Raw genomic sequence first — 11,054 nt, 5'->3', positions numbered from 1 at the left:
TGTAATTGACTCTCCTATATCTGAATTTAAAATTAAGGCTTTGCCGGTAAAACGTCGTCTATAAAAGTCGTAAAGTAATAAGAAAAACAACAAAAATGAATGACATGAACAAAAAAAGATATTTTTATAAGGGGTGAAAATTATTTTTCGAACACATCATGTGACTAGCACCTAAGAGACACAAAAATCAAACTCCGCCTATGGTGCAGAACCGCAAAGTTATCACTCGACTCTATCGATAATAGCTTGCAGCAATTATTGGGGAGAAGAACGAATTACAAAAGTGAAAAAAAAATAATAATTAAAAAAAAAAAAAAAAAAACTTCAAAAGAACTACAAAAGTTCCACTTTTTTGAGCCAAGAACATTAGTTTAAAATTTTGAGTTATGAAGCATGAACTAAACAGTTCATTTTCAAATATTGTGAACTTTAATATGAACTAGTTCATATAAAAAAGGAACTTTCCCAACACTGATCGAGCATAACATACACACGTAATAGCGGCCATTTTTTAGCTTGGAAGAATTCAGGCGGCAAAATACGAAGAATTACCCTAATTCCACCCGTGAAATGATGTTTATATCTCAGCTGAGTCGAGCAGTTGTTTTTCTTAATTTTTCTTAGCCGGGCCCCGCGTCGGCTGGCTGCTAATCATGAACATACGTGAAGCTGTTTTTTGTCATCTTTTAATCTACTCGGGGAGAAGTTCAAAGAAGCGTGTCCCAATACATACTCATCTCCCTGAAAATGGATATAAATTAGCCGGTGAAATACACAAAGCAATATCCTGCTCGGAAACAACCGCTAATGCCTGGTTTTTCCAGATAATCCATCTTAAACGTCACATTGATCTATTCCCGTCATTTAAATAAGAGCTGTCATCTGCATTTTCGAAAGAAAAACAACACTCCCTTCCTGAATTTCAGTGACGTCCGAAACATCGCGTGGTCTGGCGTCAAGGGCGCGTTTCCCCGCATTTGCGAGCCACCTGCTAACCACGATGCGCCGCTCGTCTGTTTATCGGGCGACGCCTTGGCCGATAATCGGCGTGACTCACAAGTTATTGAGGGGGCTTGACAGAACTCAGCCAAAGCTTCTGATGTTTGGGGATTCCCAATTTTGGAGAATCAAAGGTAAACTGGTCAGGGATGTTCCATAGGGAAGTTGAGCATCTTTTTGGAGTTTGTGATTCAATAACTCAATGATTCTTGAATATTTTACATCAAGTAATTGACAGTGGAGTTGGTTGTCAGAATTTTATTCATTTCTGCATAATACATGTTTGTGGATAAAGATTTTTTAAATGTGGAGGCAGAGGTGGGTAGTAATACATTGCATGTATTCCGTTATATTTACTGCGTAACATTTTAAGAAAAATGTACTTCTGAGAGTAGTTTTACTGAGCTATACTTTTTACTTTTACTTGAGTAGATTTGTGAAGAAAAATGCGACTCTATCTTTGGGCTTTGGGCTATACTTTGGGCTACACAGGAGTCGTTGCATTTTTCCTCTTTATTCTACATACTAGTGCTGTCAAACGATTAAAATTTTTAATCAAGTTAATTACAGCTTAAAAATTAATTGTAATTAATCGCAATTAATCGCAATTCAAACCATCTATAAAATATGCCCAATTTTTCTGTAAATTACATACAGTACTGTGCAGTGATACCTCAGCTCACGAACGCTTAAGCTCACGAACTTTTCGCCTCAAGAACATTAAATTCGCGAGCATATAGTCTCTGCTGGCGAACTAGTTTTCGGCGGACGAACCAATTCACGCGGTCGAAAAGCGCCACGAGAAGCTGACGCACGCTCACGGCGTCCCAGTTCGTCCCCTCTCTTTCGTTGAGTGCGGACGTGGTTTGTGTTTGATAGACATTTTGGACCATATTGAGTGTACTTTTGCTATTATGGGACCGAAAAAGAGTTACCTACAGTCCTTATGGAAGGTGACTCGTGTTACCAATTCGCCCTCGACTGGTAATTGGCGGTGCTTTCAGCTTCCCACCGTAGTGAGAAGTGGACCGGCGAGTCACGTTGGCTCGTTGTCGTCGGTTGTCTTCGGTTCGCCCGATTTCCTCTCCAGAAAGGAGGCGGCGTGCATACAAACACCCAGAGGCGTCGGATGGCTTTTTGTGGGCACTTTTATTAACAACCAAAAGCATGTGGGGGGCACAGCAGTGGAGTCTACGCTAACTGCGCACTTTGCCGGTAACACTCTCCTTCCAAACAGTAACTCCCTCCCTCCCTCCTCCTCCCACTCCATTCCATCAAGCCATCAACTACCATCACAAAGGTAAATAAAACGACTTTATTATACAGTACAGTTTATTTCTTTAAGTATAATACAATAGCACATTTATTATACATAAAATAAGGTATATTTTTGTGTAGTTTTAAGGCCTATTTAGTAGAAAATTATGTTTTATGGGGACCTGGGAACGGATTATTCTCATTTTAATGGTTTCTTATGGGAAATAAATGTTCGGAAGACGAACTTTTCGCCTTACACACACTTTCTGGGAACCAATTATGTTCGTGAGCTGAGGTATCACTGTATATATATATTTTAAATTATTGAATTTATTAGGATCATGGAAGCTTCCACTTGGGGAAAATATATACATACAGTAAATCCTGTATGGACACCTGCCTAAAACCTTTGCACAGTACTGTATATATTCTGTAAAATAAATTGTTGGAATGGAAAGATAAGACACAAGATGGATATATACATTCAACATACGGTACATAAGGACTGTAGTGGGCATTTCACTCTACTGTCATTTAAATCTGTCTATGCTGTCCTCACTCCGAAGCGTCTACTTTTTCCAAAGCTAGACAGCTAGTGAACGACGCCTTAATAATCAGACTTCTTCCTTTTTCGTCTGATTTGTTAATAAAATAGCCTCAAACCATTGTCCTCTTTAGACCGTCGTAAAACTACAAAAAAAAAGTACACAAGCATTGCATTAGCAACAACGTTAGCTTAGCACGCTATACAGGTTCACTAAACATAAACAAAAAGCGTCTCATACAAAAAATATAAGATTTCGCTTACTAACATAATATGTACATTCTTTACAACAACCATACTTAGGAACAAATCTTGTCCAAGGATCATATAAGCACAACATTACAACGTAGGCGTCAGCCCGAGACGTCGTGCAGCCATATTGAACTGGCAAGAAAACAATAAACCATGTCGCAAAGCGACCACAAGAGTTTGCTGTTAGACAGCACAAAAAGCCTTTCTGTAAAACTTACCAAAAGGCAGACTACTGTCTGAGTGGGACATGTGCGTTAATTGCTTCAAATATTTTAACGTGATTAATTTAAAAAATTAATTACCGGGCGTTAACGCGATAATTTTGACAGCCCTAATTATTATTATTATTTTTTTTTTTTGCCAGCGATGGCTCTACTACTCTACTAATTTCACCAATGGGACGTCGCAGCAATAATCACATGACTCCATTACACCAATCAGACGCAAGCTTGCCATTCTATGATCACGCCAGCTTGTTTAATCACGTGGTGTCTTTAACACTACAAGTCCTGGGTTTTTTGGGCTAGAAAGAAATACCAGAAAGGCGTCAAATGACCCCGATACCAAACTGACTACTGGGCTTTGTCAAACAATAGACCACTCAAAGAAGCAATCAAGCAGGCCACCACCCTACACACTCCAGTCGAGTCGCTACCTAGGTGTGAAGGTGGGGTTTCACTCCAGATACAGTGCCTTGCAAAAGTATTCGTCCCCCTTGAATCTTGCAACCTTTCGCCACATTTCAGGCTTCAAACATAAAGATATGAAATTTAATTTTTTTGTCAAGAATCAACAACAAGTGGGACACAATCGTGAAGTGGAACAACATTTATTGGATAATTTAAACTTTTTTAAAAAATAAAAAACTGAAAAGTGGGGCGTGCAATATTATTCGGCCCCTTTACTTTCAGTGCAGCAAACTCACTCCAGAAGTTCAGTGAGGATCTCTGAATGATCCAAAGTTGTCCTAAATGACCGATGATGATAAATAGAATCCACCTGTGTGTAATCAAGTCTCCGTATAAATGCACCTGCTCTGTGATAGTCTCAGGGTTCTGTTTAAAGTGCAGAGAGCATTATGAAAACCAAGGAACACACCAGGCAGGTCCGAGATACTGTTGTGGAGAAGTTTAAAGCCGGATTTGGATACAAAAAGATTTCCCAAGCTTTAAACATCTCAAGGAGCACTGTGCAAGCCATCATATTGAAATGGAAGGAGCATCAGACCACTGCAAATCTACCAAGACCCGGCCGTCCTTCCAAACTTTCTTCTCAAACAAGGAGAAAACTGATCAGAGATGCAGCCAAGAGGCCCATGATCACTCTGGATGAACTGCAGAGATCTACAACTGAGGTGGGAGAGTCTGTCCATCGGACAACAATCAGTCGTACACTGCACAAATCTGGCCTTTATGGAAGAGTGGCAAGAAGAAAGCCATTTCTCAAAGATATCCATAAAAAGTCTCGTTTAAAGTTTGCCACAAGCCACCTGGGAGACACACCAAACATGTGGAAGAAGGTGCTCTGGTCAGATGAAACCAAAATTGAACTTTTTGGCCACAATGCAAAACGATATGTTTGGCGTAAAAGCAACACAGCTCATCACCCTGAACACACCATCCCCACTGTCAAACATGGAGGTGGCAACATCATGGTTTGGGCCTGCTTTTCTTCAGCAGGGACAGGGAAGATGGTTAAAATTGACGGGAAGATGGATGCAGCCAAATACAGGAACATTCTGGAAGAAAACCTGTTGATATCTGCACAAGACCTGAGACTGGGACGGAGATTTATCTTCCAACAGGACAATGATCCAAAACATAAAGCCAAATCTACAATGGAATGGTTCAAAAATAAACGTATCCAGGTGTTAGAATGGCCAAGTCAAAGTCCAGACCTGAATCCAATCGAGAATCTGTGGAAAGAGCTGAAGACTGCTGTTCACAAACACTCTCCATCCAACCTCACTGAGCTCAAGCTGTTTTGCAAGGAAGAATGGGCAAGAATGTCAGTCTCTCAATGTGCAAAACTGATAGAAACATACCCCAAGCGACTTGCAGCTGTAATTGGAGCAAAAGGTGGCGCTAAAAAGTATTAACGCAAGGGGGCCGAATAATATTGCCCGCCCCACTTTTCAGTTTTTTATTTGTTAAAAAAGTTTCAATTATCCAATAAATGTTGTTCCACTTCACGATTGTGTCCCACTTGTTGTTGATTCTTGACAAAAAAATTTAATTTCATATCTTTATGTTTGAAGCCTGAAATGTGGCGAAAGGTTGCAAGATTCAAGGGGGCCGAATACTTTTGCAAGGCACTGTAGCTGTAATTAGCACCTTGAATATAAGAGAGACAGGTGGGCTTCTTGGTGGGTCTTGCAAAGGAATTGCCTCACTCTCATGTGAGCGCAAAGAAGGCACAGAAGGGAAAATTGCTTGGGCAACAACCTCCAACACCTAGCCCCAGGAAAAGGGCGAAGTGTCATATGTCACCAGTCACCACATAAAAATGTTTTGTTTTTTACGACACCGTCCCTTGTAGTGTAGGCAAACTACAGCTTTTGGAAGATGTAAAAAGTAGAGATGTCCCGATCGATCAGCATCCCAATCAATCAGGTCCGATCACGTCATTTTCAAAGTATCGGAATCGGCAAAAAAATATCGGCCATGCCTTATTCATCATTTTCTAATTGTATTTAACGTTACAGACATAATGTGTTACACTCATCCAGAGTCTTTAGTTTAGGCTTAAGGTCGGCTTATCAAATTTATCCCGATAATGGCGGTAATTTTTTTTTTTTTAAATGTGTCACGTTCAAATATTTAACGCAATTAATGCATGCACTGCACGACTCACTCACACATTGTCGCGTTCAATCTGTAATGGCGCTGTTTTACCTATGCAGAGAGATAAAAGGCAGCGTAAAATGAGTAGAGTGAATTTTGGCAGCCTTTGGAACCTTTTTTAAATTGGCTAAAGCCTTACAATCCCTCTCCCTACGATTAGAAATATCATGGAAAGCAATGTGGGGAAGCAAGGTAGCAAATGATCTTTTTCTTAACTCCTTATGTTATTTCCCAACGCAGAGAAGATATATCAATTGGTAGCACTACGCACAGTCATGGTTCCACTTCCCATCATGCATTTGGACATGGCTACAGTATCATTTACTGAAAGCCCAACAAATACACTAGATGGCAATATTTAGTCACAATATCACAAGTCACAAGTCTTTCTATCCGTGGATCCCTCTCACAGAAAGAATGTTAATAATGTAAATGCCATCTTGAGGATTTATTGTCATAATAAACAAATACAGTATTTATGTACTGTATGTTGAATGTATATATTCGTCCGAGTTTTATTCATTTTTTTCTTAATGCATTGCCAAAATGTATATGATCGGAAAAATTATCGGGAATGATTGGAATTGAATCGGGAGCAAAAAAAAAGCAATCGGATCGGGAAATATCGGGATCGGCAGATACTCAAACTAAAAACGATCGGGATCGGATCGGGAGCAAAAAAACACGATCGGAACAACCCTATCAATTAATGATTCTTGGCTAAAAACGACAGACATTTTGAATGATAAATATAATTAATTACCTTTGTTTTATGGCTGGGTTGAAACAAAAGCGGTTGCGCGACGTCTGTAAACGGGGGTTTTCAGGGTAAAACGAACAAATTAAAAATAGTTCGGGGGCTTAATGCGCCATGAATCAGCTATGGCAGCATATAGACATATTGTTCTATCAAACACAACAGTGGTTTTGGCTTAAAATACAGCAAAGTTTTTTTTTTAAAGAGGAGTGCAAGAGCAAAAACTGCTTTTTCAGTCTTGTCTGGGTTTTCTGCCATAAGTTTGTGCTGATAGAAAAAAAAATACCATTGTTTAAAATAAAAAAATAAGCAGTTACTCACAATGTTACTCATAAGTTGAGTATTCTTTTCATTGGATACTTTTTTTTGTTGTTGTACTTGAGTACATTTTTTTTAGATGACTACTTTTACTTGAGTAATATTATTTTTGATGTAATGCTACTCTTACTTGAGTAAAGTTTTTGGCTACTATACCCACCTCTGCGTGGGAGGTGTTTAGGGGTATTTACGTCGCCAGCGTAGGAATAGAAGTTGTTCGTAACCCGAGGACTACCCTTAGTACAGAGGTGTCAAACTTGTGGCCTAGGGGCCGATTGTGGCCCACGGGACAATATTTTGCAGCCCTCGTTTGATATCCGACTAGAGTATTAGTGTTGCCCAGGCCCGGAGTGACTAATCGGGAGGTTCTGGACGATTCCAGAAGGGCCGGCTGGCCAGATGGGCCGGTCCGGGTTTTATTTCAAAAAAAAAAAAAAAAAAAATTACACTGTTATGATTTTTTGTTTGGTATTTATTTATGACAGTGTCACTGAGTATAACTTACATTCTGTTACCGCTGTCCCTGTGGGCAGTCTTAAAAAAAAAAAAAAAAACTATTATTTTTTTCCCCAGACTCATCCTCACGTGTGCAGACGAAAAATACAGCATGCAGCTCCGCCCCCTAATTGTAGTCTGTATTGAGCCAAATTAGCTGCTATCTCGGTGCTCGGATGGATAAAAAGAGCAAGGGTGGCGCTGAAAATTAAGAATTAAAAAGAGAAAAGCACTCGTGAAAGAATCGGCAAAATGCGCGAAAATAGCTAATTTTTTTCATGCAACGACCTTGCGGCCTCAAACTACAGAGGATTACAACGAAAGTGGTAAGGCCGGATGGCGAAAAAAATGCAACTTGCACCGTGTGATACGACAATATGTAATTGTGGAAACTTTGGCTTCTTGTAGCACCTCACAAGGGATATGTAGCAGCAAGCATTAGCCATAATGAACACACCACAGGTGCAGAGCTGGAAGGTAGGATTGCCATGTCGTTCAGCGAGTGAACATTAGAATGAATATATTCAATTACGTGGCGTTTTTAAAGTGGAAATGGAAAATGGATAATAGTATCATTAGAAGTTGTTACAATGTGCAATACGTATTCTTTATTTTTCATATTGTTATGTTGCTATGTTTGTTTTATCTGTAAACACTCATTTTGTTAATATTTGATGTTGCAGAAAAGGTCTTATTTATTCATTTATTTTAGGGCTGTCAAAATTAATGCGTTAACGGGCGGTAATTAATTTTTTTAATGAATCACGTTAAAATATTTGACGCAATTAACGCACATGCCCTGCTCAGACAGATTTAAATGACAGTACAATGACATGCCCACTTGTTAATTGTGTTTTATGGAGTTTTGCCGCCCTCCGCTGGCGCTTGGGTGCGACTGATTTTATAGGCTTCAGCACCCATGAGCATTGTGTAAGTAATTATTGACATCAACAATGGCGGGCTACTAGTTTATTTTTTGATTGAAAATTTTACAAATTTTAATAAAACGAAAACATTAAGAGGGGTTTTAATATAAAATTTCTATAACTTGTACTAACATTTATCTTTTAAGAACTACAAGTCTTTCTATCCATGGATCGCTTTAACAGAATGTTAATAATGTTAATGCCATCTTGTTGATTTATTGTTATAATAAACAAATACAGTCCTTATGTACCTTATGTTGAATGTATATATCCATCTTGTGTCTTATCTTTCCATACCAACAATAATTTACAGAAAACTATGGCATATTTTATAGATGGTTTGAATTGCGATTAATTACGATTAATTTTCAAGCTGTAATTAACTCGATCAAAAATTTTAATCGTTTGACAGGCCTAATTTATTTTCCAAATGTATCATTTAATATAGTTTTTTTTTAAATCCATTTTTAAATTTGTTCAAAATATGTTGTGTTGCACTTGTTAAAATAAAGCCACCTTGTTAAACAACCATTACCTGCACTGAATTGGAATACACAGAATTACAGTACACGGCTTTAGAGAACACTGAACTTAACACGTCTATGCATAATGACATAATTTTAAATGAGTGGGCCGGTCTGAGGCATGAAATTCCAGGGCCGAAAATGAGTTCCACTCCGGCCCTGGTGTTGCCCACACGTATTTTGAAAAGCGCAATAAGATAATATTTAAATAATTATTTATAAAATGAATACTAACTGAAGGATCCATTCAGGAAAAAAATAAATACAGTACTCATAAATGAAAAATAATCTAGGGCTGTCAAAATCATCGCGTTAACGGGCAGTAATTAATTTTTTAAATTAATCACGTTAAAATATTTGACGCATTTAACGCACATGCCCCGCTCAAACAGATTAAAATGACAGCACAGTGTAATGTCCACTTGTTACTTGTGTTTTTTGGCGTTTTGTTGCCCTCTGCTGGCGCTTGGGTGTGAATGATTTTATGGGTTTCAGCACCATGAGCATTGTGTAATTATTGACATCAACAATGGCGAGCAACAAGTTCGTTTTTTGATTGAAATTTTTACAAATTTTATTAAAACGGAAACATTAAGAGGGGTTTTAATATAAAATTTCTATAACTTGTACTAACATTTATCTTTTAAGAACTACACGTCTTTCTATCCATGGATCGCTTTAACAGAATGTTAATAACGTTAATACCATCTTGTTGATTTATTGTTATAATAAACAAATACAGTACTTATGTACCGTGTGTTGGATGTATATATCCGTCTTGTGTCTTATCTTTCCATTCCAACAATAATTTACAGAAAAATATGGCATATTTTATAGACGGTTTGAATTGTGATTAATTACGATTAATTAATTTTTAAGCTGTAATTAACTCGATTAAAAATTTTAATCGTTTGACAGCCCTAAAATAATCATGACTAAAAAAAAACACACACATTAAAAAAAAGCCATGAGTAATAAAAAATATGAGTATCTCTAAATAAAATAAAACAAATATTTTCAAACAAACAGTAAAAAAATAAAATAAAATAAAAAGAAGAATAAAGAAATAAATTCAAATAAGTGTGGCCCGTGTGTACTTTGCTCCAAGAACTTTACTGATTCATGTATTTGTTTTATAAATCTCTTGTGACCTCACATAGCTTAACTCTCTGGCTGCATTATTGACAGCAATGGACCTCCAATCCATTTCAACTGCGAGTTGCTGGAAGCGATCATTCATTTTCATTTGAAGGTTCATCTGTGTTTTGATGTCGCATTACTGTAGTTCAAAAGTAAGTCCTCCGTCTTTGTGGGGGTCTACGAGGGGGGTGGACACTTTCACTTCTCAGCTGCTTGCAATGAAGCATCTGGACTGGAGCTTTTTTCGACGCATAATTCATCAACCACAATATTAGGTACACGTGCAAGCTGGAGGAAAGGCTGCGTCTAATCTAAATCCGTCTAAACGGCTCTCACAAGGCATCAAGGTTTCTATTGTTTTGTTTGCTTATGGACCTAAACAAGATTAACAAAACTCTACTTAGTATTCGCGGAGTAATTTCAAGATGAACCTAACATGCACTATAACCTTTCCAGGCGAACACATACAACTGTTCAGTGTTTCACGAGTGTCACAAAAGGCTTTTTTTAAGCCTTCACACAATTTGCAGGCACCTATTGAAGGCTGTCTGGGCTGGGATGAAACCAGAACACCGGGAAAGCCTTCTGACCTCAAAAGCCATCCATCAAAGGCTCCAATTCAAAGTGTCAACGTCCATTGTGGCACACAATGAAGGAGCGCCTCCACCGGGGAGTGGGAGGAAGTATTGGACGTGTTTGATGTAACTGTAGATGCTCGGAGGTGATACCTTTTTTTTTTTTTTAAGTCACCTTTGTCACCCACACCAGACATTTACTTCCTGTTCAAGTAAGGGAAAAAAAACAATAGAACAGCCAATACCATTTGATCTCTTAATATACGCTTAACATGTGGCACACCTGCTCCTTTTAATGGCATTCAATACAAGGAACTATTGAATGGCAATTTACCAGACAAGCTATCACGTGTGATTTTTTTTACGTCCACAGTGGAAATCACAAATTTCATTACGACAAATTATGATATGGATTACCGTATTG

Source organism: Corythoichthys intestinalis, chromosome 8, assembly GCF_030265065.1.
Source record: "Corythoichthys intestinalis isolate RoL2023-P3 chromosome 8, ASM3026506v1, whole genome shotgun sequence".
In the NCBI taxonomy this organism is placed as follows: domain Eukaryota; kingdom Metazoa; phylum Chordata; class Actinopteri; order Syngnathiformes; family Syngnathidae; genus Corythoichthys; species Corythoichthys intestinalis.
The sequence above is the reverse complement of the archived record's forward strand: the minus strand, read 5'-3'. Positions refer to the sequence as shown.